General features: G+C 39.1%; 1 protein-coding gene and 1 non-coding gene across 4 annotated transcripts in view; both read left to right on the forward strand.

Annotated features, from left to right (window-relative positions):
• WWP1 (WW domain containing E3 ubiquitin protein ligase 1) overlaps window positions 1-27,314 on the forward strand; it is a 158,236-nt gene that overhangs the window by 47,539 nt on the left and 83,383 nt on the right. The gene's annotated exons all lie outside the window — the stretch shown is intronic.
• Window positions 11,727-11,833, forward strand: LOC143689176 (U6 spliceosomal RNA). Its single transcript, XR_013178639.1, has one exon. It is a non-coding gene; the product is annotated as a U6 spliceosomal RNA (small nuclear RNA).

Here is a 27,314-nt window from a genome sequence, read left to right on the forward strand (position 1 = left end):
AGTTTATTCTGTCTTAAAGCTGCATGATATTCCATCGTATGTATATACCACAGTTTGTTTAGCCACTCGTCTGTTGATGGACGTTTTGGCTGTTTCCATCTCTTTGCAATTGTAAATAATGCTGCTATAAACATTGGTGTGCAAATGTCCGTTTGTGTCTTTACCCTTAAGTCCTCTGAGTAGATACCTAGCAATGGTATTGCTGGGTCGTATGGCAATTGTATATTCAGCTTTTTGAGGAACCGCCAAACTGCCTTCCACAGTAGTTGCACCATTTGACATTCCCACCAACAGTGGATAAGTGTGCCTCTTTCTCCGCATCCTCTCCAGCACTTGTCATTTTCTGTTTTGTTGATAATGGCCATTCTGGTGGGTGTGAGATGATATCTCGTTGTGGTTTTGATTTGCATTTCTCTAATGGCCAGGGACATTGAGCATCTCTTCATGTGCCTTTTGGGCATTTGTATTTCCTCTTCTGAGAGGCGTCTGTTCAAGTCTTTTTCCCATTTCATAATTGGGTTGGCTGTCTTTTTGTTGTTGAGTTGGACAATCTCTTTATAAATTCTGGATACTAGACCTTTATCTGATATGTCATTTCCAAATATTGTCTCCCATTGTGTAGGCTGTCTTTCTACTTTCTTGATGAAGTTCTTTGATGCACAAAAGTGTTTGATTTTGAGGAGCTCCCATTTATTTATTTCTTTCTTCAGTGCTCTTGCTTTAGGTTTAAGGTCCATAAAACCGCCTCCAATTGTAAGATTCATAAGATATCTCCCTACATTTTCCTCTAACTGTTTTATGGTCCTAGACCTAATGTTTAGATCTTTGATCCATTTTGAGTTAACTTTTGTATAGGGTGTGAGATACGGGTCCTCTTTCATTCTTTTGCATATGGATATCCAGTTCTCTAGGCACCATTTATTGAAGAGACTGTTCTGTCCCAGGTGAGTTGGCTTGACTGCCTTATCAAAGATCAAATGTCCATAGATGAGAGGGTCTGTATCTGAGCACTCTATTCGATTCCATTGGTCGATATATCTATCTTTATGCCAATACCATGCTGTTTTGACCACTGTGGCTTCATAATATGCCTTAAAGTCAGGCAGCGTGAGACCTCCAGCTTTGTTTTTTTTTCCTCAAGATGTTTTTAGCAATTCAGGGCACCCTGCCCTTCCAGATAAATTTGCTTATTGGTTTTTCTATTTCTGAAAAATAAGTTGTTGGGATTTTGATTGGTATTGCGTTGAATCTGTAAATCAATTTAGGTAGGATTGACATCTTTTTTTTTTTTTTTTTTTTTTTTTTTTTTTTTTTTTTTTTATTAACGGAAAGAAAAAAAAGAAATTAACACAACATTTAGAAATCATACCATTCTACATATGCACTCAGTAATTCTTAACATCATCACATAGATGCATGATCATTGTTTCTTAGTACATTTGCATCAGTTTAGAGGAACTAGCAACACAACAGAAAAAGATATAAAATGTCAATATAAAGAAAAGAAATAAAAGTAGTAGTAATAGTAAAAAACAACAACAACAAACAAACCAACAAGCAAACAAAAACAAAAAAAAACCCTATAGCTCAGATGCAGCTTCATTCAGTATTTTAACATGATTACTTTACAATTAGGTATTATCGTGCTGTCCATTTTTGAGTTTTTGTATCTAGTCCTGTTGCACAATCTGTATCCCTTCAGCTTCAATTACCCATTGTCTTACCCTGTTTCTAACTCCTGCTGAACTCTGTTACCAATGACATATTTCAAGTTTATTCTCGAATGTCCGTTCACAACAGTGGGACCATACAGTATTTGTCCTTTAGTTTTTGGCTGGATTCACTCAGCATAATATTCTCTAGGTCCATCCATGTTATTACATGGTTCACAAGTTTATCTTGTCTTAAAGCTGCATAATATTCCATCGTATGTATATACCACAGTTTGTTTAGCCACTCTTCTGTTGATGGAGATTTTGGCTGTTTCCATCTCTTTGCAATTGTAAATAACGCTGCTATAAACATTGGTGTGCAAATGTCCGTTTGTGTCTTTGCCCTTAAGTCCTTTGAGTAGATACCTAGCAATGGTATTGCTGGGTCGTATGGCAATTCTATATTCAGCTTTTTGAGGAACCGCCAAACTGCCTTCCACAGTGGTTGCACCCTTTGACATTCCCACCAACAGTGAATAAGTGTGCCTCTTTCTCCGCATCCTCTCCAGCACTTGTCATTTTCTGTTTTGTTGATAATGGCCATTCTGGTGGGTGTGAGATGATATCTCATTGTGGTTTTGATTTGCATTTCTCTAATGGCCAGGGACATTGAGCATCTCTTCATGTGCCTCTTGGCCATCCGTATTTCTTCTTCTGGTAGGTGTCTGTTTAAGTCTTTTTCCCATTTTGTAATTGGGTTGGCTGTCTTTTTGTTGTTGAGTTGAATAATCTCTTTATAAATTCTGGATACTAGACCCTTATCTGATATGTCATTTCCAAATATTGTCTCCCATTGTGTAGGCTGTCTTTCTACTTTCTTGATGAAGTTCTCTGATGCACAAAAGTGTTTAATTTTGAGAAGCTCCCATTTATTTATTTCCTTCTTCAGTGTTCTTGCTTTAGGTTTAAGGTCCATAAAACCACCTCCAGTTGTAAGATCCATAAGATATCTCCCAACATTTTCCTCTAACTGTTTTATGGTCTTAGACCTAATGTTTAGATCTTTGATCCATTTTGAGTTAACTTTTGTATAGGGTGTGAGAGATGGGTCTTCTTTCATTCTTTTGCATATGGATATCCAGTTCTCTAGGCACCATTTATTGAAGAGACTGTTCTGTCCCAGGTGAGTTGGCTTGACTGCCTTATCAAAGATCAAATGTCCATAGATGAGAGGGTCTATATCTGAGCACTCTATTCGATTCCATTGGTCGATATATCTATCTTTATGCCAATACCATGCTGTTTTGACCACTGTGGCTTCATAATATGCCTTAAAGTCAGGCATCGCGAGACCTCCAGCTTCGTTTTTTTTCCTCAAGATGTTTTTAGCAATTCGGGGTACCCTGCCCTTCCAGATAAATTTGCTTATTGGTTTTTCTATTTCTGAAAAATATGTTGTTGGGATTTTGATTGGTATTGCATTGAATCTGTAAATCAATTTAGGTAGGATTGACATCTTAACTATATTTAGTCTTCCAATCCATGAACACGGTACGCCCTTCCATCTATTTAGGTCTTCTGTGATTTCTTTTAACAGTTTTTTGTAGTTTTCTTTATATAGGTTTTTTGTCTCTTTGGTTAAATTTATTCCTAGGTATTTTATTCTTTTAGTTGCGATTGTAAATGGGATTCGTTTCTTGATTTCCCCCTCAGCTTGTTCATTACTAGTGTATAGAAAAGCTACAGATTTTTGAATGTTGATCTTGTAGCCTGCTACTTTGCTGTACTCATTTATTAGCTCTAGTAATTTTGTTGTGGATTTTTCTGGGTTTTCTACATATAGTATCATATCGTCTGCAAACAGTGATAGTTTTACTTCTTCCTTTCCAATTTTGATGCCTTGTATTTCTTTTTCTTGCCTAATTGCTCTGGCTAGAACTTCCAACACAATGTTGAATAATAGTGGTGATAGTGGACATCCTTGTCTTGTTCCTGATCTTAGGGGGAAAGTTTTCAATTTTTCCCCGTTGAGGATGATATTAGCTGTGGGTTTTTCATATATTCCCTCTATCATTTTAAGGAAGTTCCCTTGTATTCCTATCTTTTGAAGTGTTTTCAGCAGGAAAGGATGTTGAATCTTGTCAAATGCCTTCTCTGCATCAATTGAGATGATCATGTGATTTTTCTGCTTTGATTTGTTGATATGGTGTATTACATTAATTGATTTTCTTATGTTGAACCATCCTTGCATACCTGGGATGAATCCTACTTGGTCATGATGTATAATTCTTTTAATGTGTTGCTGGATACGATTTGCTAGAATTTTATTGAGGATTTTTGCATCTGTATTCATTAGAGAGATTGGTCTGTAGTTTTCTTTTTTTGTAATATCTTTGCCTGGTTTTGGTATGAGGGTGATGTTGGCTTCATAGAATGAATTAGGTAGTTTTCCCTCTGCTTCGATTTTTTTGAAGAGTTTGAGGAGAGTAGGTACTAATTCTTTCTGGAATGTTTGATAGAATTCACATGTGAAGCCGTCTGGTCCTGGACTTTTCTTTTTAGGGAGGTTTTGAATAACTAATTCAATCTCTTTACTTGTGATTGGTTTGTTTAGGTCGTCTATTTCTTCTTGAGTCAAAGTTGGTTGTTCATGTCTTTCCAGGAACCTGTCCATTTCTTCTAAATTGTTGTATTTATTAGCGTAAAGTTGTTCATAGTATCCTGTTATTACCTCCTTTATTTCTGTGAGGTCAGTAGTTATGTCTCCTCTTTTATTTCTAATCTTATTTATTTGCATCCTCTCTCTTCTTCTTTTTGTCAATCTTGCTAAGGGCCCATCAATCTTGTTGATTTTCTCATAGAACCAACTTCTGGCCTTATTGATTTTCTCTATTGTTTTCATGTTTTCAATTTCATTTATTTCTGCTCTAATCTTTGTTATTTCTTTCCTTTTGCTTGCTTTGGGATTAGTTTGCTGTTCTTTCTCCAGTTCTTCCAAGTGGACAGTTAATTCCTGCATTTTTGCCTTTTCTTCTTTTCTGATAAAGGCATTTAGGGCAATAAATTTCCCTCTTAGCACTGCCTTTGCTGCATCCCATAAGTTTTGATATGTTGTGTCTTCATTTTCATTTGCCTCTAGGTATTTACTAATTTCTCTTGCAATTTCTTCTTTGACCCACTTGTTGTTTAAGAGTGTGTTGTTGAGCCTCCATGTATTTATGAATTTTCTGGCACTCCGCCTATTATTGATTTCCAACTTCATTCCTTTATGATCCGAGAAAGTGTTGTGTATGATTTCAATCTTTTTAAATTTGTTAAGACTTGCTTTGTGACCCAGCATATGGTCTATCTTTGAGAATGATCCATGAGCACTTGAAAAAAAGGTGTATCCTGCTGTTGTGGGATGTAATGTCCTATAAATGTCTGTTAAGTCAAGTTCATTTATAGTAATATTCAGGTTCTCTATTTCTTTATTGATCCTCTGTGTAGATGTTCTGTCCATTGATGAGAGTGGTGAATTGAAGTCTCCAACTATTATGGTATATGTGTCTATTTCCCTTTTCAGTGTTTGTAGTGTATTCCTCACGTATTTTGGGGCATTCTGGTTCGGTGCGTAAATATTTATGATTGTTATGTCTTCTTGTTTAATTGTTCCTTTTATTAGTATATAGTGTCCTTCTTTGTCTCTTTTAACTGTTTTACATTTGAAGTCTAATTTGTTGGATATTAGTATAGCCACTCCTGCTCTTTTCTGGTTGTTGTTTGCATGAAATATCTTTTCCCAACCTTTCACTTTCAACCTATATTTATCTTTGGGTCTAAGATGTGTTTCCTGTAGACAGCATATAGAAGGATCCTGTTTTTTAATCCATTCTGCCAGTCTATGTCTTTTAATTGGGGAATTCAGTCCATTGACATTTAGAGTTATTACTGTTTGGATAATATTTTCCTCTACCATTTTGCCTTTTGTATTATATATATCATATCTGTCTTTCCTTCTTTCTACACTTTTCTCCATGTCTCTCTCTTCTGTCTTTTTGTATCTGACTCTAGTGCTTCCTTTAGTATTTCTTGCAAAGCTGGTCTCTTGGTCACAAATTCTCTTAGTGACTTTTTGTCTGAGAATGTTTTAAATTCTCCCTCATTTTTGAAGGACAATTTTGCTGGATATAGGAGTCTTGGCTGGCAGTTTTTCTCTTTTAGTAACTTAAATATATCATCCCACTGTCTTCTAGCTTCCATGGTTTCTGCTGAGAAATCTACACATAGTCTTATTGGGTTTCCCTTGTATGTGACGGATTGTTTTTCTCTCGCTGCCTTCAAGATCCTCTCTTTCTCTTTGACCTCTGACATTCTAACTAGTAAGTGTCTTGGGGAACGCCTATTTGTGTCTAATCTCTTTGGGGTGCGCTGCACTTCTTGGATCTGTAATTTTAGGTCTTTCATAAGAGTTGGGAAATTTTCAGTGATAATTTCTTCCATTAGTTTTTCTCCTCCTTTTCCCTTCTCTTCTCCTTCTGGGATACCCACTACACGTATATTTGTACGGTTCACATTGTCCTTGAGTTCCCTGATACCTTGTTCAAATTTTTCCATTCTTTTCCGGATAGTTTCTGTTTCTTTTTGGAGTTCAGATGTTTCATCCTCCAAATCACTAATTCTATCTTCTGTTTCTTTAAATCTGTCATTGTAGGTATCCATTGTTTTTTCCATCTTTTCTACTTTATCTTTCACTTCCATAAGTTCTGTGATTTGTTTTTTCAGTTTTTCTATTTCTTCTTTATGTTCAGCCCATGTCTTCTTCATGTCCTCCCTCAATTTATCGATTTCGTTTTTGAAGAGGTTTTCCATTTCTGTTCGTATATTCAGCATTAGTTGTTTCAGCTCCTGTATCTCATTTGAACTATTGGTTTCTTCGTTTGACTGGGCCATATGTTCAATTTTCTGAGCGTGATCCGTTATCTTCTGCTGGCGTCTGGGCATTTAGTCAGATTTCCCCGGGTGTTCGACCCTACAGGTTGAAAGATTTTTCTGCGCAGTTTCTGGGATCTGTTCTTCCTATCCTGCCCAGTAGGTGGCACACGTGGCACACGCCTGTCTGTGGGTTCCACCAGCGAAAGTTGCTGTGGGTCCCTCAACTCTGGAAAACTCTCGCCGTAGGGGAGGCCCAGCAACCGAAGCGTCCCGGAAGAATGCCAGCCGGCCCGGGGTTCCAAACGCGGGGAGGGTCGCCGGCTGTCGCAGCACAGGAGAGCGTCCGGCCAAACTAGCTAGTCGGCCCGGGGCACCAAGCGTGGCGGGAGGGCGCCAGCTGTCGCAGCCCGGGAGAGTGCACTGCTCCCAGCCGACGGGGGAGTCACGTGTTTGGAAGGGATCCCCCGGTCACTGTTCTCTGCAGTCTGGGGATTTCCGACCCAACTATCTCAGTTGTTCCGGGGGGCCTCGTGTGGTGGGGGCACCAGCCGCCGCAGCCTAAGGGGACCGCCTGTCCAATTCTACCAGCTGGCCTGGGAAGGTGGAAGGGAGGGACTCCGGTCGCTTGCTGTCCCACCCAGGAAAGCCCGTGCCCCTTGGTGATCTCACCGGAGCTGGTTCTCCCAGATAGTCAGCCGTTCCAGGATGGGGTACGCTGTCCCTTTGATTTCCCTCGTGGCTCCGGGAGCTGCTCTGTATTATCTCCACTCCCCCAGTAGTTGTTCTGGAGGAGGAAAGGTGAGGGCGGCAAGGCTGTCGAGGCTGGTGGCGGAGGAGCACGGTGAAGGCGGGGGAAGAGGGCACCGTGTTGGTTGGAGAGCAGCCGGAGCAGGAGGGGGGAGGAGGGGGGGGAGGAGGGGGGTAAGGAGGTCGGGCGGCTCGGCTGCTGCGGGGCGCGTGCGCCGCGCGGCGGTCCGGCGGAGAGAGAGAGGGGGTAGGGAGGTCGGGCGGCTCGGCTGCTGCGGGGCGCGTGCGCCGCGCGGCGGTCCGGCGGAGAGAGAGAGGGGGTAGGGAGGTCGGGCGGCTCGGCTGCAGCGGGGCGCGTGCGCCGCGCGGCGGTCCGGCGGAGAGAGAGAGGGGGTAGGGAGGTCGGGCGGCTCGGCTGCTGCGGGGCGCGTGCGCCGCGCGGCGGTCCGGCGGAGAGAGAGAGGGGGTAGGGAGGTCGGGCGGCTCGGCTGCTGCGGGGCGCGTGCGCCGCGCGGCGGTCCGGCGGAGAGAGAGAGGGGGTAGGGAGGTCGGGCGGCTCGGCTGCTGCGGGGCGCGTGCGCCGCGCGGCGGTCCGGCGGAGAGAGAGAGGGGGTAGGGAGGTCGGGCGGCTCGGCTGCTGCGGGGCGCGTGCGCCGCGCGGCGGTCCGGCGGAGAGAGAGAGGGGGTCAGGATTGACATCTTAACTCTATTTAGTCTTCCAATCCATGAACACGGTATGCCCTTCCATCTATTTAGGTCTTCTGTGATTTCTTTTAACAGTTTTTTGTAGTTTTCTTTATATAGGTTTTTTGTCTCTTTAGTTAAATTTATTCCTAGGTATTTTATTCTTTTAGTTGCAATTGTAAATGGGATTCGTTTCTTGATTTCACCCTCAGCTTGTTCATTACTAGTGTATAGAAACGCTACAGATTTTTTAATGTTGATCTTGTAACCTGCTACTTTGCTGTACTCATTTATTAGCTCTAGTAGTTTTGTTGTGGATTTTTCCGGGTTTTCAACGTATAGTATCATATCATCTGCAAACAGTGATAGTTTTACTTCTTCCTTTCCAATTTTGATGCCTTGTATTTCTTTTTCTTGTCTAATTGCTCTGGCTAGAACCCCCAACACGATGTTGAATAACAGTGGTGATAATGGACATCCTTGTCTTGTTCCTGATCTTAGGGGAAAAGTTATCAATTTTTCCCCGTTGAGGATGATATTAGCTGTGGGTTTTTCATATATTCCCTCTCATTTTAAGGAAGTTCCCTTGTATTCCTATCCTTTGAAGTGTTTTCAACAGGAAAGGATGTTGAATCTTGTCAAGTGCCTTCTCTGCATCAATTGAGATGATCATGTGATTTTTCTGCTTTGATTTGTTGATATGGTGTATTACATTAATTGATTTTTCTTATGTTGAACCATCCTTGCATACCTGGGATGAATCCTACTTGGTCATGATGTATAATTCTTTTAATGTGTTGCTGGATTCGATTTGCCAGAATTTTGTTGAAGATTTTTGCATCTATATTCATTAGAAGATTGGTCTGTAGTTTTCTTTTTTTGTAATATCTTTGCCTGGTTTTGGTATGAAGGTGATGTTGGCTTCATAGAATGAATTAGGTAGCTTTCCCTCCACTTCAGTTTTTTTGAAGAGTTTGAGCAGGGTTGGTACTAATTCTTTCTGGAATGTTTGGTAGAATTCACATGTGAAGCCGTCTGGTCCTGGACTTTTCTTTTTGGGAAGCTTTTGAATGACTGATTCAATTTCTTTACTTGTGATTGGTTTGTTAAGGTCATATATTTCTTCTTGAGTCAAAGTTGGTTGTTCATGCCTTTCTAGGAACTTGTCCATTTCATCTACATTGTTGTATTTATTAGCATCAAGTTGTTCACAGTATCCTGTTATTACCTCCTTTATTTCTGTGAGGTCAGTGGTTACGTCTCCTCTTCCATTTCTGATCCTATTTATTTGCATCCTCTCTCTTCTTCTTTTTGTCAGTCTTGCTAAGGGCCCATCAATCTTGTTGATTTTCTCATAGAACCAACTTCTGGTCTTATTGATTTTCTCTATTGTTTTCATGTTTTCAATTTCATTTATTTCTGCTCTAATCTTTGTTATTTCTTTCCTTTTGCTTGCTTTTGGGTTAGTTCCCTCATGATTTTGAGAAAGTTCATTTCTATTCCTATCCTTTGAAGTGTTTTCAACAAGAAAGAATGTTGGATTTTGTCAAATGCCTTTTCTGTATCAATTGAGATGATCATGTGTTATTTCTGCTTTGATTTGTTGATACGGTGTATTACATTAATTGATTTTCTTATGTTGAGCCATCCTTGCATACCTGGGATAAATCCAAGTTGGTCATGGTGTATAATTCTTTTAATGTGCTCGTGGATTTAATTTGCAAGAATTTTGTTGAGCATTTTTACATCTATATTCTTTAAAGAGATTTGTCTGTAATTTTCTTTTCTTGTAGTATCTTTTTCTGGCTTTGATGTAAGGGTGATGTTAACTTCATAGAATGAATTAGATAGCCTTCCCTCCTCTTCAATTTTTTTGAGGAGTTTGAGCAGGATTGGTACTAATTCTTTCTTGATTGTTTGGTAGAGTTCACATGTGACGCCATCTGGTCTTGGATTTTTCTTTTGGGGGGGAGCCTCTTAATGACTGATTCAGTTTCTTGTGATTGGTTTGTTGAGCTCGTTTCCTTCTTCTTGAGTGAATGTTGGTTGTTCATGCCTTTCTGGGAAGTAATCCATTTCATCTGGGTTGTCTGGTTTATTAGCATAAAGTTGTTCGTTGTAACCACTCATTACTTCCTTTGTTTCTGCGGGGTCGGTAGTTATGTCTCCTTTTTCATTTCTGCTTATATTTATTTGCATTCTCTCTCTTTTTCTTTTTGTCAACCTTGCTAAGAGTCCATTGATTTTATTGATTTTCTCATAGAACCATCTTCTGGTTTTGTTGATTTTCTTGATTGTTTTAATGTTCTCAGTTTCATTAGTTTCTGCTCTGATCTTTGTTCTTTCTTTCTTTTTGCTTGCTTTGGGGTTAGTTTGCTGTTCTTTCTCTAGTTCTTCCAAGTGAACAGTTAATTTCTCAATTTTTGCTCTTTCTTCTTTTTTTGATATAGGCATTTAAGGCAATAAATTTTCCTCTTAGCACTGCCTTTGCTGCATCCCATAAATTTTGATATGTTCAGTTTTCATTTTCATTTGCCTCGAGATATTTACTGATTTCTCTTGTAATTTCTTCCTTGACCCACTGGTTTTCTAAGAGCGTGTTGTTGAGCCTCCATATATTTGTGATTTTTCTGGCCCTCTGCCTATTATTGATGTCCACCTTCATTCCTTTATGTTCTGAGAGTGTTTTCTATGATTTCAGTCTTTTTAAATTTATTGAGACTAGTTTTGTGACCCAGCGTATGGTCTATTCTTGAGAATTATCCATGGGCACTTGAGAAGATGGCGTATGCTGCTGTTTTGGGGTGTAATGTTCTATAAATATCTGTTAAGTCTAGTTCGTTTATTGTATTATTCAAATTCTCTGTTTCTTTATTGATCCTCTGTCTGCATGTTCTGTCTGTTGATGAGAGTGGGGAATTGAAGTCTCCAGCTGTTATTTCTCTTTTCAATGTTTCATATATTTTGGTACACTGTAGCTCAATGCATAAATATTTATGATTGTTATATCTTTTTGTTGAATTGTTCCTTTTATTAATACGTAGTGCCCTTCTTTGTCTGTTTTAATTGTTTTATATTTGAAGTCTAATTTGTTGGATATTAGTATAGTTACTCCTGCTCTTTTCTGATTGTTGTTTGCATGAAAAATCTTCTTCCAACCTTTAACTTTCAACCTGTTTGCCCTTGGATCTAAAATGCATTTCCTGTAGACAACACATAGATGGGTCCTGTTTCTTAATCCATTCTTCCAGTCTATGTTTTTTAATTGGGGAGCTTAATCCATTAACATTTAGTGTTACTGCTGTAAGGGCAGCACTTTCTTCTACCATTTTTCCTTTTGGATTTTATGTATCGTATCTAATTTTTCTTCTTTTTACTTTTACTGATAGTCTGCATTTCTACACTCTTCTCCACACCTCTCACTCCTGTCTTTTCCTATCTGTCTGTAGTGCTCCGTTTAGTATTTCTGGCAGAGCTGGTCTCTTGGTCACAAATTCTCTCAGTGATTTTTGTCTGAATGTTTTAATTTCCCCCTCATTTTTGAAGGCCAATTTTGCTGGATATAGAATTCTTGGTTGGCATTTTTTCTCTTTTAGAATCTTAAATATATCATACTACCATCTTCACACCTCCATGGTTTCTGCTGAAAAATCTGCACCTTGTCTTATTGGGCTTTCTTTTTATGTGATAGATTGCTTTTCCCTTGCTGCTTTCAAAATTCTGTCTTTCGTGCTCGCTTCAGCAACACGTATACTAAAATTGGAATGATACAGAGAAGATTATCATGGCCCCTGCACAAGGATGACATGCAAATTCGTGAAGTGTTCCAATTTAAAAAAAAATTCCCTCTTTTGACATTTAACATTCTTATTAGTAACTGTCTTGGAGTATGCCTATTTGGATCTGTTCTGTTTGGGTTATGCTACACTTCTTGGATCTGTAATTTTAAGTCTTTTGGAAGAGTTGGGAAATTTTCAGTGATAATTTTCTCTATTAGTCTTTCTCCTCCCTTTTCCCTTCCCTTCTTCTGGGATACCCACAACACGTATATTCATGTGCTTCATGTTGTCATTCAGTTCCCTGAGTCCTTGCTCATATTTTTCCATTCTTTTCCCTATATTTTCTTTTGATTGTTGGATTCCAGATGTCCCATTCTCCAGTTCACTAATTCTTTCTTCTGCCTCTTGAAATCTAACATTGTAGGTTTCTATTGTTTTTTTCATCTCTTCTACTGTACCTTTCATTCCAAGTTCTGTGATTTGTTTTTTCAGACTTTCAGTTTCTTTTTCTTTGCTCATTGCCTTCTTTATATCCTCCCTCAACTTGTTGATTTGATTTTTGATGAGATTTTCCATGTCAGTTTGAACGTCCTGAGTCAGTTGTTTCAACTCCTGTATCTCATTTGAATTGTTGGTTTGTTCCTTTGACTGGGCCATATCTTCAATTGTCCTGTGACTCATTATTACTGGCATCTAGGCATTTAATTTCCTTAGTTAGTTTATTCTGGAGAAGTTTTCACTCTTTTGCCTAGGATTTTCTTGCTGGATGCCTTTGTTTTCTATCTGTTCTTTGCCATTCAGTTCAGCTTATTATAGACCGCTAGCATAGATTTTGTTTAACAGATCAAAATTCTTCAGTTCTTTTTTTCTTGTTTCTTGCCCTGCCTTTATGAAGCCTTTTTTTTTTTTTTTTTTTCTTTTTTCCTTAGGAGGGTCTACTTAGATATTATAGAACTCAGTCAGATATTCCCAGACCAGACTGGCCTTCTCTAAGGAGGAAAGAGTTACCTGCATCAGTTTTCCCTGAGAGTGAGACCCAGCATGTTGACAGATACTCCTTTGAAGTCTCTAGACTGTGTGCTCTTCCTGTAATGTACAGTATTTGGTGCTTGTCTGCCTGCAGTTTCCTACCAGTATAGCAATGATGTGGTGCCTTTAACTTCAGCAGACTCTCCCTAAGTTCTGGGTGGTTGCAGCTGGTCCAGCTTGACCAAACTGATGTACATTGTATGTCCGGTCACTGATGTGGCCCCAGCAGTTCTTCTGTCCTAATCCTGGCTATTTACTAGCTGCTGTGGAGGATGAACTAAATTCCACACTTCACTGAGCTGCCATCTTGGAACCCTCCCAGTAACAATGAATTTTGGTGTGTTCTTTTGGTGTTTTAGATTTTTATATGATTTTCTTCCTCAGAATGAAAAGTTAGTTTTATTGGTACAGTTCCTCTCATGGCTGCCGTTCAAAGGAACATTATGGAATGTTAGAAATGTTTTATACCTGTGCTGTCTATGTGCTAACTATATATGGCAGTTTAGCATTTGAAATGTGGCTGGTATGATTGAGGGCCTTTATTTTAAATCTTATTAAATTTTGATTAAATTTGAATAGCCATACTGGCAACCATATTGGATAGTACAGCCCTAGACTTTTCTTTTTTAATATTTGAGTTACAAAATCAGAATTTATTCTTATTCAGAAAATTAGCTTTCCTTTTGCCTCCTTTTTTGTCATTTCTCTATGTGGAGTTTTAATTTTTTACCAGTAGGTGTCCACTTGTTATATTGTGAGAGTCACTTTTGGAAGCTCCTTAATGTTTTTTTTGTCATTGCTAGCCTGAAGCCTACATTCTCTTGTAGAAAATTTTTCTTTAGTCTTCCTCTCCCTCATTATGGTTCTCTGCCGTTTATTTATCTTTTGTGTTCATTTTTGTACCCTTATTAATAGAACCATAGTACCTGCTGTTCTAACACTGGGAACTAAACTGAGTTTTCATGGTGCTCATAGAAATAAAACATTAGCTTTTGTTAGGGAAAGCATTTTTAAACCAATTAAGTTCATTTCAAGTCTTGTTATGTCCAAAGCAACTCAGAATGAACAAATATCTTTTTACATTAAGTGGTCAGGAAAAACAGTGGAGAAATTTATCATTTATGAAAGAGGACAGAACATAGTAAAATTTAATTTTATTTGAAATTTACTTTAGTCTGATGTACTTAGCAAATATTGGTTCCTTATTTTATTAAATCTAAGTTCTGTTTTATGTGTTTATTAACAGCACAGACTAAGATATTTTAAAACCAAGCTTTTGAAGAAACAGTAGTTTTACAGCCAGTGATAAAAGTACATTTCTGTTACTGGTTTAGAAAGATATCTGGGATTGAAATGATTAGGTAGGTCAAAGGGAATGAGTTTTAAGCCTCTAAATTGCCTTACTAAAAGTTTAATGTTTATATGTAGTGTAGCATATGAAAGTCCCTGTTTGGAAATATTTGCCCCATTAGTAGATGAAAAAATTGAAAAATTTTCATCTTGAAGCATTTGATTATTAATAATGTCAGTCATTTATTGGTCATTCCTATGTTATCATTTGCAGTTGTCTTATGTTCCTTGTCCATTTTTCTGTTGGCTTATTTTTTTTCTCACCGATTTATATGTGCTCTTACTTTTTTTCTCCCATTAATTATTTGCTTCTCTACTTTTTGCTGAGTTTTAATTTAAAGAAGTTTTAGTAATTGTGTTTTTGAAGTTAATTTTGAAGTTAATCTTCCATTGTTTTTATGCCTAGTGAATCCTTGCCAATCCCTAGAGTTGATAGTTATCCCTATTCTTCTTGTGCATGTATCACTTTATTTTTACTTTAATTTCTTTTAAAAATTATGAAATTTATTTTGTTACATGTTAAAAATAAATGAGAGTTTAACTTTGTGAATTACTGCACATGTTATAATAGAAAGACTAAGGATTTAAGAATTGAAAAACCTGGTTATTCTTGGACCTGTCATTTAAAGTCTGTGTAACTATATTGCACTCATTTCATTTCTAAAATTGTATTCTCGTATTTATGTGTATGATAGCCAGCCTTCAAAATGGCCCCCAACAATTCCTACCTTCTGGTGTTTCCTGCGTTTTTGTAGCCGCTCCCACATTGTCCTGCGTTGAATCAGGGATGGTCTGTGCAGTCAGTAGAATACAGCAGGAGTGATGGTGTACAACTTCCAAGACTAGATTATAAAAAACATTTTTGTGTTCTCTTGGATTACCTACTTTGTAGGAAACAAGGCACCACAGTGAAGACATTCAAGAAGCCCAGTAGGAGAGGTCCAAATGGAGAGGAATTGAGGCCTCCCTCCTCTCATCCAGCACCAATTTGTCAGCTATATGTTTAAGCCATCTTGATTCTCCAACCCCTCCCAAATTTCCAGTCCAAAGAAAATGGGAGTTAACACGTTGTTATTGTTACTCTAAGCTACTACATTTTAATATTATTTTATTTGACAATAAGTAATGCAGTGTGCCAGCATTTTTAAAAAACAGCTTCAGGATGTGAACCTGTAAATCTGTGAGACACTTTAAAAATCCATGATATACAATAAATTATCAAGTTATATGCCTAGCTCCTCAGAGACTCCTCTTTTTCATTGTCAGATTGCTTTCTTGTCCTATTAAAGCTAAGGAACCATCTCCTGATGGTAGGAAAAATTGGCTTTTGCCCTACTAGAATGAGTTCCCTGAGGAAAGAATAATTTATTTTCAAGTGTTTATTAAGCATATACCACTGTCACATACTGAGGCTACATGACCGAATTAGATAGACAAGATTTCTGCCTTTTTGGAGACTTCAGTTTAGTTGGGGTGGTAGACAATGGTAAGACAATGGTAAATTCACCAAAGGTGATAAGTGGAGTAATGGCAGGAAAGTCTGCTTGAGGCTGCTCAGGGTTTATCCTATTTCCTCATGGGTCAGTACTTGGCATATAACACCAGCCACTCAAATATTAAGTAATGGGTATATCTGAGTTGGTTTGTTAGTATTGTGATAAAATGTCACCCTTAGTGCTCCCTCCTCACATAAATGAGAGTTATTTATGTATAATAAATAATCTTAATTTTGTATAATGTTATACCTCAAATTTCCACATTCAGAATTGGGGAAGACTAGATTCTGTGAACAACCTCCTGCTGCAGAACAACTTGATCCTGGCTAGATAAAGTCTTTGTGCCACTGATGATTTTGCAAAGAGGTAGAGGTGGTCTCCCTCACTCCTGTCTTCCCTCCGGTTCAAAAGACAAAAAGGTCAAAGAAAACTTGGTGATCTGGAATTAGAATAGTAGGTGATGTTGGTAGCAGCTTTTAGACCCTGAACCTTTGGCTGACAGTCAAATAAGGGTGCTCAGTTTGGACTCCTGTTCAGAGTCTAGATTCTTGGGGGTGTTCTCAAACCTCTGGCAGAAGTAGATGCAAACCTGACAGTTTTAAAGCTGAGATTGTTCTTCAGTTGATATTAAGCAGTGAATTCACCATTAAAGATTAGAAATTAGAAAACATAAGGAGAGATCCAAGATGGCGTCTTAGTAAGGTACATGCGTCTTAGTTCCTCCAACTCCAAATCAACTAATAGGTGAACAGAAACAGTACAAAACAACTCCCGGGGCTACAGCAGGGAATGGACACACAGCGTAACCAAGTCTGGGCTGGCTAGTCTGACTGCGAAACTCAGCTGCGGTGAGTGAGATCCCCGAGCGGCGGGCGATTTCCCGAGCAGCCGCAGCTGCGGCGGTCCGAGCTAATCCCTCCCTCCTTCCGGGGCTGACTGAGAGACTCGGAGAGACAAGCTTCCCAGCCAAGGCGGCCGGCGCCACACTTTTGCGGGCGGCTTCGAGTCCGCGACTACAAGTCTCGGATCAGAGGGCTATCCAAAGTCTGGGCTGGCAAGTCTGATTCCGAGTCTTGGCTGCGGCGAGACCCCCGAGCGGCCGCAGCTGCGGCGGTCCGAGCTAATCCCTCCCTCCTTCCCGGGCCGGCTGAGAGTATCGGAGAAGTAAATTCCCCAAGCCGAGGCAGGCGGCGCCCTTCTTTTGCGGGCGGCTTCGAGTCTCGGCTTTAAGTCCGCGGCTACGAGTCCCGGATCAGAGGGCTATCCAAAGTCTGGGCTGGCTAGACTGACTGCGAGACTAGAGACTCGGCTGCAGTGAGACCCCCGAGCGGCGTGCGATCTCCCGATCAGCGGCAGCTGCGGTGGTCCGAGCTACTCCCTCCCCCCTTTCCGGGCCAGCTGAGAGTATTGGAGAAGCAAGTTTCCCAAGCCGAGGCAGGTGGCACCCCTCTTTTGCGGGCGGCTTCGAGTCTCTGCTTCGAGTCCGTGGATACGAGTCTCAGATAGGAGGGCTATCCAAGCCACGGAAGCCCCCCCCCACGGGAGGCTTCCTGGCCCGGTGGGGAATCCCCCAGGCCCGCTGCGGCCCGCAACCAGCCACAGGGTCCCCTCAAGCCACGGCAGCTGACGCCCCCACCACGCGCGGCCCCTGAACCAACGGAGAGATTTGGATCCGAAAGCCCCAGGCCACGGAGATCGGTGACTGGGGGAGACCCATTCCAAACACTTGAGACAAACGTGTGCCACGTGCGCCACATACTGGGCAAGATAAGAAAAACAGATCCCAGAGATTTCACAGAAAAATCTTACAACCTTGCTGGGTCCAACACCCAGAGAAATCTGAATAAATGCCCAGACGCCAGCAGCAGAAGATAACTGTCCACGCTCAAAAGATTGAGAATATGGCCCAGTCAAAGGAACAAACCAATAGCTCAAATGAGACACAAGAGCTGAGACAACTAATCCTGAATATACGAACAGAAATGGAAAACCTCTTCAAAAATGAAATCGATAAATTGAGGGAGGACATGAAGAGGACATGGGCTGAACATAAAGAAGAAATAGAAAAACTGAAAAAACAAATCGCAGAACTTATGGAAGTGAAGGATAAAGTAGCAAACATAGAAAAAATAATGGATAGTTACAATGATAGATTTAAAGAGACAGAAGATAGAATTAGTGATTTGGAGGATGGAACCTCTGAATTCTAAAAAGAAACAGAAACTATAGGGAAAAGAATGGAGAAATTTGAACAGGGTATCAGGGAACTCAAGGACAATATGAACCGCACAAATATACGTGTTGTGGGTGTCCCAGAAGGAGAAGAGAAGGGAAAAGGAGGAGAAAAACTAATGGAAGAAATTTTCACTGAAAATTTCCCAACTCTTATGAAAGACCTAAAATTACAGATCTAAGAAGTGCAGCGCACCCCAAAGAGATTAGACCCAAATAGGCGTTCTCCAAGACACTTACTAGTTAGAATGTCAGAGGTCAATGAGAAAGAGAGGATCTTGAAAGCAGCAAGAGAAAAACAATCCATCACATACAAGGGAAACCCAATAAGACTATGTGTAGATTTCTCAGCAGAAACCATGGAAGCTAGAAGACAGTGGGATGATATATTTAAATTACTAAAAGAGAAAAACTGCCAACCAAGACTCCTATATCCAGCAAAATTATCCTTCAAAAATGAGGGAGAAATTAAAACATTCTCAGACAAAAAGTCACTGAAAGAATTCGTGACCAAGAGACCAGCTCTGCAAGAAATACTAAAGGGAGCATTAGAGTCAGATACAGAAAGACAGAAGAGAGAGATATGGAAAAGAGTGTAGAAAGAAGGAAAATCAGATATGATACATATAATACAAAAGGCAAAATGTTAGAGGAAAATATTATCCAAACAGTAATAACACTAAATGTCAATGGACTGAATTCCCCAATCAAAAGACATAGATTGGCAGAATGGATTAAAAAACAGGATCCTTCTATATGCTGTCTACAGGAAACACATCTTAGACCCAAAGATAAACATAGGTTGAAAGTGAAAGGTTGGGAAAACATATTTCATGCAAATAACAACCAGAAAATAGCAGGAGTGGCTATACTAATATCCAACAAATTAGACTTCAAATGTAAAGCAGTTAAAAGAGACAAAGAAGGACACTATATACTAATAAAAGGAACAATTAAACAAGAAGACATAACAATCATAAATATTTACGCACCGAACCAGAATGCCCCAAAATACGTGAGGAATACACTGCAAACACTGAAAAGGGAAATAGACTCATATACTATAATAGTTGGAGACTTCAACTCACCACTCTCATCAAGGGACAGAACATCTAGACAGAAGATCAACAAAGAAATAGAGAATCTGAATATTACTATAAATGAACTAGACTTAATAGACATTTATAGGACGTTACATCCCACAACAGCAGGATACACCTTTTTCTCAAGTGCTCATGGATCATTCTCAAAGATAGACCATATGCTGGGTCACAAAGCAAGTCTTAACAAATTTAAAAAGATTGAAATCTTACACAACACTTTCTCGGACCATAAAGGAATGATGTTGGAAATCAATAATAGGCAGAGTGCCAGAAAATTCACAAATACGTGGAGGCTCAACAACACACTCCTAAACAACGAGTGGGTCAAAGAAGAAATTGCTAGAGAAATTAGCAAATACCTCGAGGCGAATGAAAATGAAAACACAACATATCAAAACTTATGGGACGCAGCAAAGGCAGTGCTAAGAGGGAAATTTATTGCTCTAAATGCCTATATCAGAAAAGAAGAAAAGGCAAAAATTCAGGAATTAACTATCCATTTGGAAGAACTGGAGAAAGAACAGCAAGCTAACCCCAAAGCAAGCAAAAGGAAAGAAATAACAAAGATTAGAGCACAAATAAATGAAATTGAAAACATGAAAACAATAGAGAAAATCAATAAGGCCAGAAGTTGGTTCTATGAGAAAATCAATAAGATTGATGGGCCCTTAGCAAGATTGACAAAAAGAAGAAGAGAGAGGATGCAAATAAATAAGATCAGAAATGGAAGAGGAGACATAACTGCTGACCTCACAGAAATAAAGGAGGTAATAACAGGATACTATGAACAACTTTACGCTAATAAATACAACAATTTAGAGGAAATGGACGGGTTCCTGGAAAGACATGAACAACCAACTTTGACTCAAGAAGACATAGATGACCTCAACAAACCAATCACAAGTAAAGAAATCGAAGCAGTCATTCAAAAGCTTCCTAAAAAGAAAAGTCCAGGACCAGACGGCTTCACATGTGAATTCTATCAAACATTCCAGAAAGAATTAGTACCAACTCTCCTCAAACTCTTCAAAAAAATCGAAGTGGAGGGAAAACTACCTAACTCATTCTATGAAGCCAACATTACCCTCATACCAAAACCAGGCAAAGATATTACAAGAAAAGAAAACTACAGGCCGATCTCTCTAATGAATATTGATGCAAAAATCCTCAATAAAATTCTATCAAATCGTATCCAACAACACATTAAAAGAATTATACATCATGACCAAGTAGGATTCATCCCAGGTATGCAAGGATGGTTCAACATAAGAAAATCAATTAATGTAATACACCATATCAACAAATTAAAGCAGAAAAATCACATGATCATCTCAATTGATGCAGAGAAGGCATTTGACAAGATTCAACATCCTTTCCTGTTGAAAACACTTCAAAGGATAGGAATACAAGGGAACTTCCTTAAAATGATAGAGGGAATATATGAAAAACCCACAGCTAATATCATCCTTAATGGGGAAAAATTGAAAACGTTCCCCCTAAGATCAGGAACAAGACAAGGATGTCCACTATCACCACTATTATTCAACATTGTGTTGGAGGTTCTAGCCAGAGCAATTAGACAAGAAAAAGAAATACAAGGCATCAAAATTGGAAAGGAAGAAGTAAAACTATCACTGTTTGCAGACGATATGATACTATACGTCGAAAACCCGGAAAAATCCACAACAAAACTACTAGAGCTAATAAATGAGTACAGCAAAGTAGCAGGTTACAAGATCAACATTCAAAAATCTGTAGCATTTCTATACACTAGCAATGAACAAGCGGAGGGGGAAATCAAGAAACGAATCCCATTTACAATTGCAACTAAAAGAATAAAATACCTAGGAATAAATTTAACTAAAGAGACAAAAGACCTATACAAAGAAAACTACAAAAAACTGCTAAAAGAAATCACAGAAGACCTAAACAGATGGAAGGGCATACCGTGTTCATGGATTGGAAGACTAAATATAGTTAAGATGTCAATCCTACCTAAATTGATTTACAGATTCAATGCAATACCAATCAAAATCCCAACAACTTATTTTTCAGAAATAGAAAAACCAATAAGCAAATTTATCTGGAAGGGCAGGGTTCCCCGAATTGCTAAAAACATCTTGAGGGAAAAAAACGAAGCTGGAGGTCTTGCGCTGCCAGACTTTAAGGCATATTATGAAGCCACAGTGCTCAAAACAGCATGGTATTGGCATAAAGATAGATATATCGACCAATGGAATCGAATAGAGTGCTCAGATATAGACCCTCTCATCTATGGTCATTTGATCTTTGATAAGGGAGTCAAGCCAACTCACCTGGGACAGAACAGTCTCTTCAATAAATGGTGCCTAGAGAACTGGATATCCATATGCAAAAGAATGAAAGAAGACCCGTATCTCACACCCTATACAAAAGTTAACTCAAAATGGATCAAAGATCTAAACATTAGGTCTAAGACCATAGAACAGTTAGCGGAAAATGTAGGGAGATATCTTATGAATCTTACAATTGGAGGCGGTTTTATGGACCTTACACCTAAAGCAAGAGCACTGAAGAAGGAAATAAATAAATGGGAACTCCTCAAAATTAAACACTTTTGTGCATCAAAGAACTTCATCAAGAAAGTAGAAAGACAGCCTACACAATGGGAATCAATATTTGGAAACGACATATCAGATAAAGGTCTAGTATCCAGAATTTATAATGAGATTGTTCAACTCAACAACAAAAAGATAGCCAACCCAATTACAAAATGGGAAAAAGACTTGAATAGACACCTCTCAGAGGAGGAAATACAAATGGCCAAAAGACACATGAAGAGATGCTCAATGTCCCTGGCCATTAGAGAAATGCAAATCAAAACCACAATGAGATATCATCTCACACCCACCAGAATGGCCATTATCAACAAAACAGAAAATGACAAGTGCTGGAGAGGATGCGGAGAAAGAGGCACACTTATCCACTGTTGGTGGGAATGTCAAATGGTGCAACCACTGTGGAAAGCAGTTTGGCGGTTCCTCAAAAAGCTGAATATAGAATTGCCATACGATCCAGCAATACCATTGCTGGGAATCTACTCAAAGGAATTAAGGGCAAAAACTCAAACAGACATTTGCACACCAATGTTTATAGCAGCGTTATTTACAATTGCAAAGAGATGGAAACAGCCAAAATGTCCATCAACAGACGAGTGGCTAAACAAACTGTGGTATATACGTACGATGGAATATTATGCAGCGTTAAGACAGGATAAACTTATGAAGCATGTAATAACATGGATGGACCTAGAAAACATTATCCTGAGTGAGTCTAGCCAAAAGCTAAAAGACAAATACTGTATGGTCCCACTGATGTGAATCGACACTCGAAAATAAACTTGGAATATGTCATTGGTAACAGAGTTCAGCAGGAGTTAGAAACAGGGTAAGATAATGGGTAATCGGAGCTGATGGAATACAGACGGTGCAATAGGACTAGATACAAAAACTCAAAAATGGACAGTACAATAATACCTAATTGTAAAGTAATCATGTTAAAATACTGAACGAAGCTGCATCCGAGCTATAGGTTTTTGTTTTGTTTTGTTTTGTTTGTTTTGTTCTTATTATTATTACTTTTATTTTTTTCTCTATATTAACATTCTATATCTTTTTCTGTTATAATGCTAGTTCTTCTAAACCGATGCAAATGTACTAAGAAACGATGATCATGCATCTATGTGATGATGTTAAGAATTACTGATTGCATATGTAGAATGGTATGACGTCTAAAAAAAAAAAAATGGTCAGCACAATACTGCCTAATTGTAATGTAATTATCTTGGAACGCTGAATGAAGCTGCATCTGATCTATAGTTTTTTTTGTTTGTTTGTTTTGTTTTTTTTTCTCTTATATATTTTTGTACTTTTTATTTTTATTTGTGTTTTCTCTCTGTGTTATCACTTTATTTCTTTTTCTGTTGTAGTGCTATTTCTTTCTCTAAATCGATGCATATGTACTGAGAAACGATGACCATACACCTATGTGATGATATTAAGAATTACTGATTGCATATGTAGAATGGATTGATTTCTATTGTTGTGTTAGTTAATTTTTTTAATTAATAAAAAAAATAAAAAAATAAAAAATAAAAAAATAAAAAAAAAAAGAAAACATAAGGAAACAGATACCATAAGCAGTGATTGGCAAACTTTTTCTATAAACAGCTAGATAGTAAATATATAGGTTTTGCAGTCCATATGGTCTATTGCAGCTATTCAGCTCTGCCATCGTAGCATGAAAGCAGCCACAGAAAATACATAAACAAATGACATGGCTGTATTCCAGTAAAACATTTCTTACAAAAGCAGGCAATGGGCCAAATTTGACTTGTGAACCCTAATTTGTGGACGCCTGGAATAGGTGAAACAGAGGAGATGTTTTAAAAGTTAATGGCTGCATATTTTAAACACTTACAGAAACTTTAAACCACACACCCATCATACCCCAAGCAAGATAAAGAAAAAGTTATGCCTAGACACATAGTAATGAAATGTATAACACCAAAGGCAAATGGATTTTTAAAATAGCTATCTAATTTCCTAGGGTTGTCCTAACAAAGTACCACAAACAGGTGGGTTAAATAGCAAATATTTATTGTCTCACAGTTCTGGAGGCTGGAAGCCAAAATCAAGGTTTCCTCTGAAATCTGTGGGGTAGAATCTGTTCCATGTCTAAAAATAATTTTAATGTTTTAATATATCATCTGAGGGATAGAAGTTGAAGCAAAATGTGCTTAAGTTTAAGAACTAGATAGCCCAATATTTGGTCTTATGTGTATTTAAAAAAATGAAAGAATAAATTATTGTCACAGCACTTATTGTCACACCTTTATTGTGGGTCAGATGTGGTACTGAATGCTTTCTGTATGGTTTCACCTTTGGCCCTAACACAGTCCTTTTAGTTTGATGCCATTTTTAACCCCGTTTTATAAAGAGGAAACTTTGAGGTTTAAAGAAGTTTAAATAACTTACTCAAGGTACAGCTAGTAAGTAGCAGTGCTGGCATTTATAAACACCCTGACTCCCATGTAGAAAATTTACCTCAACTACAAGAGTCTTATGTCATAGTATCTTGAGTTGAAGATCAAAAGTTTAGGCAATTCACTGGAGGTCCCAGGGAGGAGGTAGCCCCCTGGAGCTGCCCCACTGGTGGCCCTCAGACCCAGCTGCGGAGGGGCCGAAGCATTCTCTCCATTTGTTCCGAGGGCAGAATCTGCCTGGGACCCGCTGTTCTCAGTGGGGCCTGGGGGAAGGGTTGCTCCAGTCAGTGGGGCAAGACCTGGAGGGTGCAAGGGAGGTCAGAGATCTGACTGAGGTATGGGCACAGCTGTTGGGGAGGAGCGAAGGGATGGGTATTTGGCAGGAAGGCGGCAAGGGGCCTGAGACCCTTCCTGGGGCATCCTTTCCCTGGGGCTATCACTGGTGCTCACTGAGGCTAGCTACTCCAGGGGTCCCAGGCCAGGGCTACCTTCCTGCATTCCCTGCTGGCCACTGTTGCCCAGGGAGGGAGAAGGGAAGATGTTGGGTTTCGGGTACTGGTTCTACCGTAGACAAGCAGAGGGACACCCTGGGCTTGACTCCCTGGCGCCTGGTCACTGTGAGAAGCTTTCTCCTGGTCCTTCTGGTTCCTGGGGCAGTGTTGAGGCATCTGACCTGCTGCAGGCCCGGCTGGTGTGGGGGCACGTTGGACTCCGACAGGGCAGAGGCCGCCTGTTAAAAAAAAAAAATGAAAAAAGCCATTGCTAAGTGGTGGATACATAATCCATATTGGATGTCAATAAGGACCGTGAGAGAGATTTAAATAAAGAGAGAGAGAGAAATATATATAACGGTCAATAAGGACCGTGAGAGAGATTTAAATAAAGAGAGAGAGAGAAATATATATAACTATAGGCACATTTTATCGTACAGATTTTTCATAACATTTTTTTTCAAGTTTGATACTGCCTTTTTTAGAGCAGACTGGGCAGCTGGGCGTCCTTGCCCCCCACCCCCATGATCTCTACCCTGGGTACATAGCCAAGTGGGCACACTTGAGCTGGATTTCAGGGTGCAGGGAGCTGGGACACTGCAGGGGGTAGAAGACAGGAGCATCCTCTAATGCTTGTCCTTTCAAGGCATTGATGTTTCCTTGTCACAATTTTAATACATGGGTTTTATTTTTGATTGAAGAACAAAGGCACTAACAGGACTGTTGGTAAAAATTTGTAAATGGATAGCACAACACTACCTAATTATAATGCAATAATGTTAGTACACCGAATGAAGCTGAACATGAGAATAACACAGGGAGGAGGGCTGGGGACACAAATGAAATCAGAAGGAAAGATAGATGATAAAGACTGAGATGGTATAATCTAGGAATGCCTGGAGTACAATGATAGTGACTAAATGTACAAATTAAAAAATGTTTTTGCATGAGGAAGAACAAAGGAATGTCAATATTGTAGGGTGTTGAAAATAGATGATAATTCAGGTTTTAAAACTTTAACTTATGTGTGAGACTAAAGCAAAAAATGTGTTTTTGGTACAAAATTTGTATTTTAACTAGTACAACTCTTAATATAACTTATATAGACAGTTTAATTGAATACCATAAGTACATGGAACCTTGAGTAGGCCAAGAGATTTTGTAGGTTTGACCAGAGTGATGCCTCAGTAAATCCCAGAGTGATTTGAACAGTGCATAAAAAAAGTATTTGCAAAGTCCTCTTGGGGAAATGGTGAGAAAGAAGGAAAATTCAGCTTCCCCATTTGGAGAACGCCTGATGTTCTTGCAAGCTGTGAAGACAACAAAATCAATAGGCCGAACCCTCAGTCTTGGGGTTTGTTCATATGAAACTTATCCCTGCAAAGGATAGGCTAAGACTATTTAAAATTAGACCTACGAGTCACCCCCAGACAACCTCTTTTGTTGCTCAAATGCAGTCTATCTCTGTCAACCAACACGGCAAGCAAACTCGCCACACTTCCCCTCTCTATGTGGGACATGACTCCCAGGGATGTAAACCTCCTTGGCAACGTGGGACAGAGCAGAAATCCTAGAATGAGCTGGTACTCAGCATCAAGGAATTGGAAAACCTCAACTGAAAGGGGGAAGAGAGAAATGATATAAAGTCTCAGTGCTGAGAGATTTCAAACAGAATTGAGAGGTTATCGTGGAGGTTATCTTTACTCATTATACAGATATCCCCTTTTTAGTTTAAGGTGTATTAGAGAGGCTAGAGGGAAGCGCCTGAAACTGTAGAGCTGTGTTCCAGTAGCCGTGTTTCTTGAAGATGAATGTATAATGATATAGTTTTGTAAAGTGACTGTGATTATGAAAACCTTGTTCTGATGCTCCTTTTATCTACAGTATGGACAGATGAGTAAAAAATATGGATTAAAAAAATAAATAAATAATAAGAGGAACAAATGTTAAAATGAATTGGGTAGAGGAAAATACTAGTGGTCATAGTGGTCAATGAAAGGGAGGGGTAAGGGGTATGGTATATATGAGTTTTTTCTTTTATTTCTTTTTCTGGAGTGATGTAGATGTTCTGAGAAATGATCATGGTGAGGAATATACAACTATGTGATGAGATTGTGAGCTATTGATTGCACACCAAGTATGGAGTGTTGATACATTAAGAATGTTCATGTTTGTATATTGATTGGTTTTATTAAAAATTTTTAAATAAAAGAACAAAGGCACTGAACTCCCTTTTTGCAGCATGGGTTGCTCTCCTTAGTCTGTGCTTGAGCCTCCAAATCCTTTCCAATGAAGGCAGGTCCTTGGCTTTTTAAAAAACGTTAGGCCTCCCCCATTTGTGGGTTTTTAGTACCAGTTTATGCCAGCTTCTGCGATTATTCATTAATTTCATTTCAATACTTATTTTTATGCTGCTTCTGTTTTGATAAAAATTATTGTAGATGGATCCTCTTGGACCCACAGCCCCTCCTCCCAGCACCATTACCTAATTTTTTGCTGGGCCTTCCACTGCTGTGTCTACTTCACTCCCCCCACCCCCATTTTTTGTGTATTTATGTATTTTAAACTTTTTTATTGTATAGTATAACATGTATACAAAGCTAAGAAATAAAAAAGCAATAGTTTTCAAAGCACTCTTCAACAAGTAGTTACAGGACAGGTCCTAGAGTTTGTCATGGGCTACCATATGATACTCTCAGATTCTTACTTCTAGCTGCTCCAAAATATAGGAGGCTAGACGGCTTAAATATTTTCTTATCACCACAGTCGACTTTTTTTTTCTTTTCTGTGTGTGAAAAAATAATATACATACAA

This window comes from Tamandua tetradactyla, chromosome 6 (genome assembly GCF_023851605.1).
Source record: "Tamandua tetradactyla isolate mTamTet1 chromosome 6, mTamTet1.pri, whole genome shotgun sequence".
NCBI classification, from domain to species: Eukaryota; Metazoa; Chordata; class Mammalia; order Pilosa; family Myrmecophagidae; genus Tamandua; species Tamandua tetradactyla.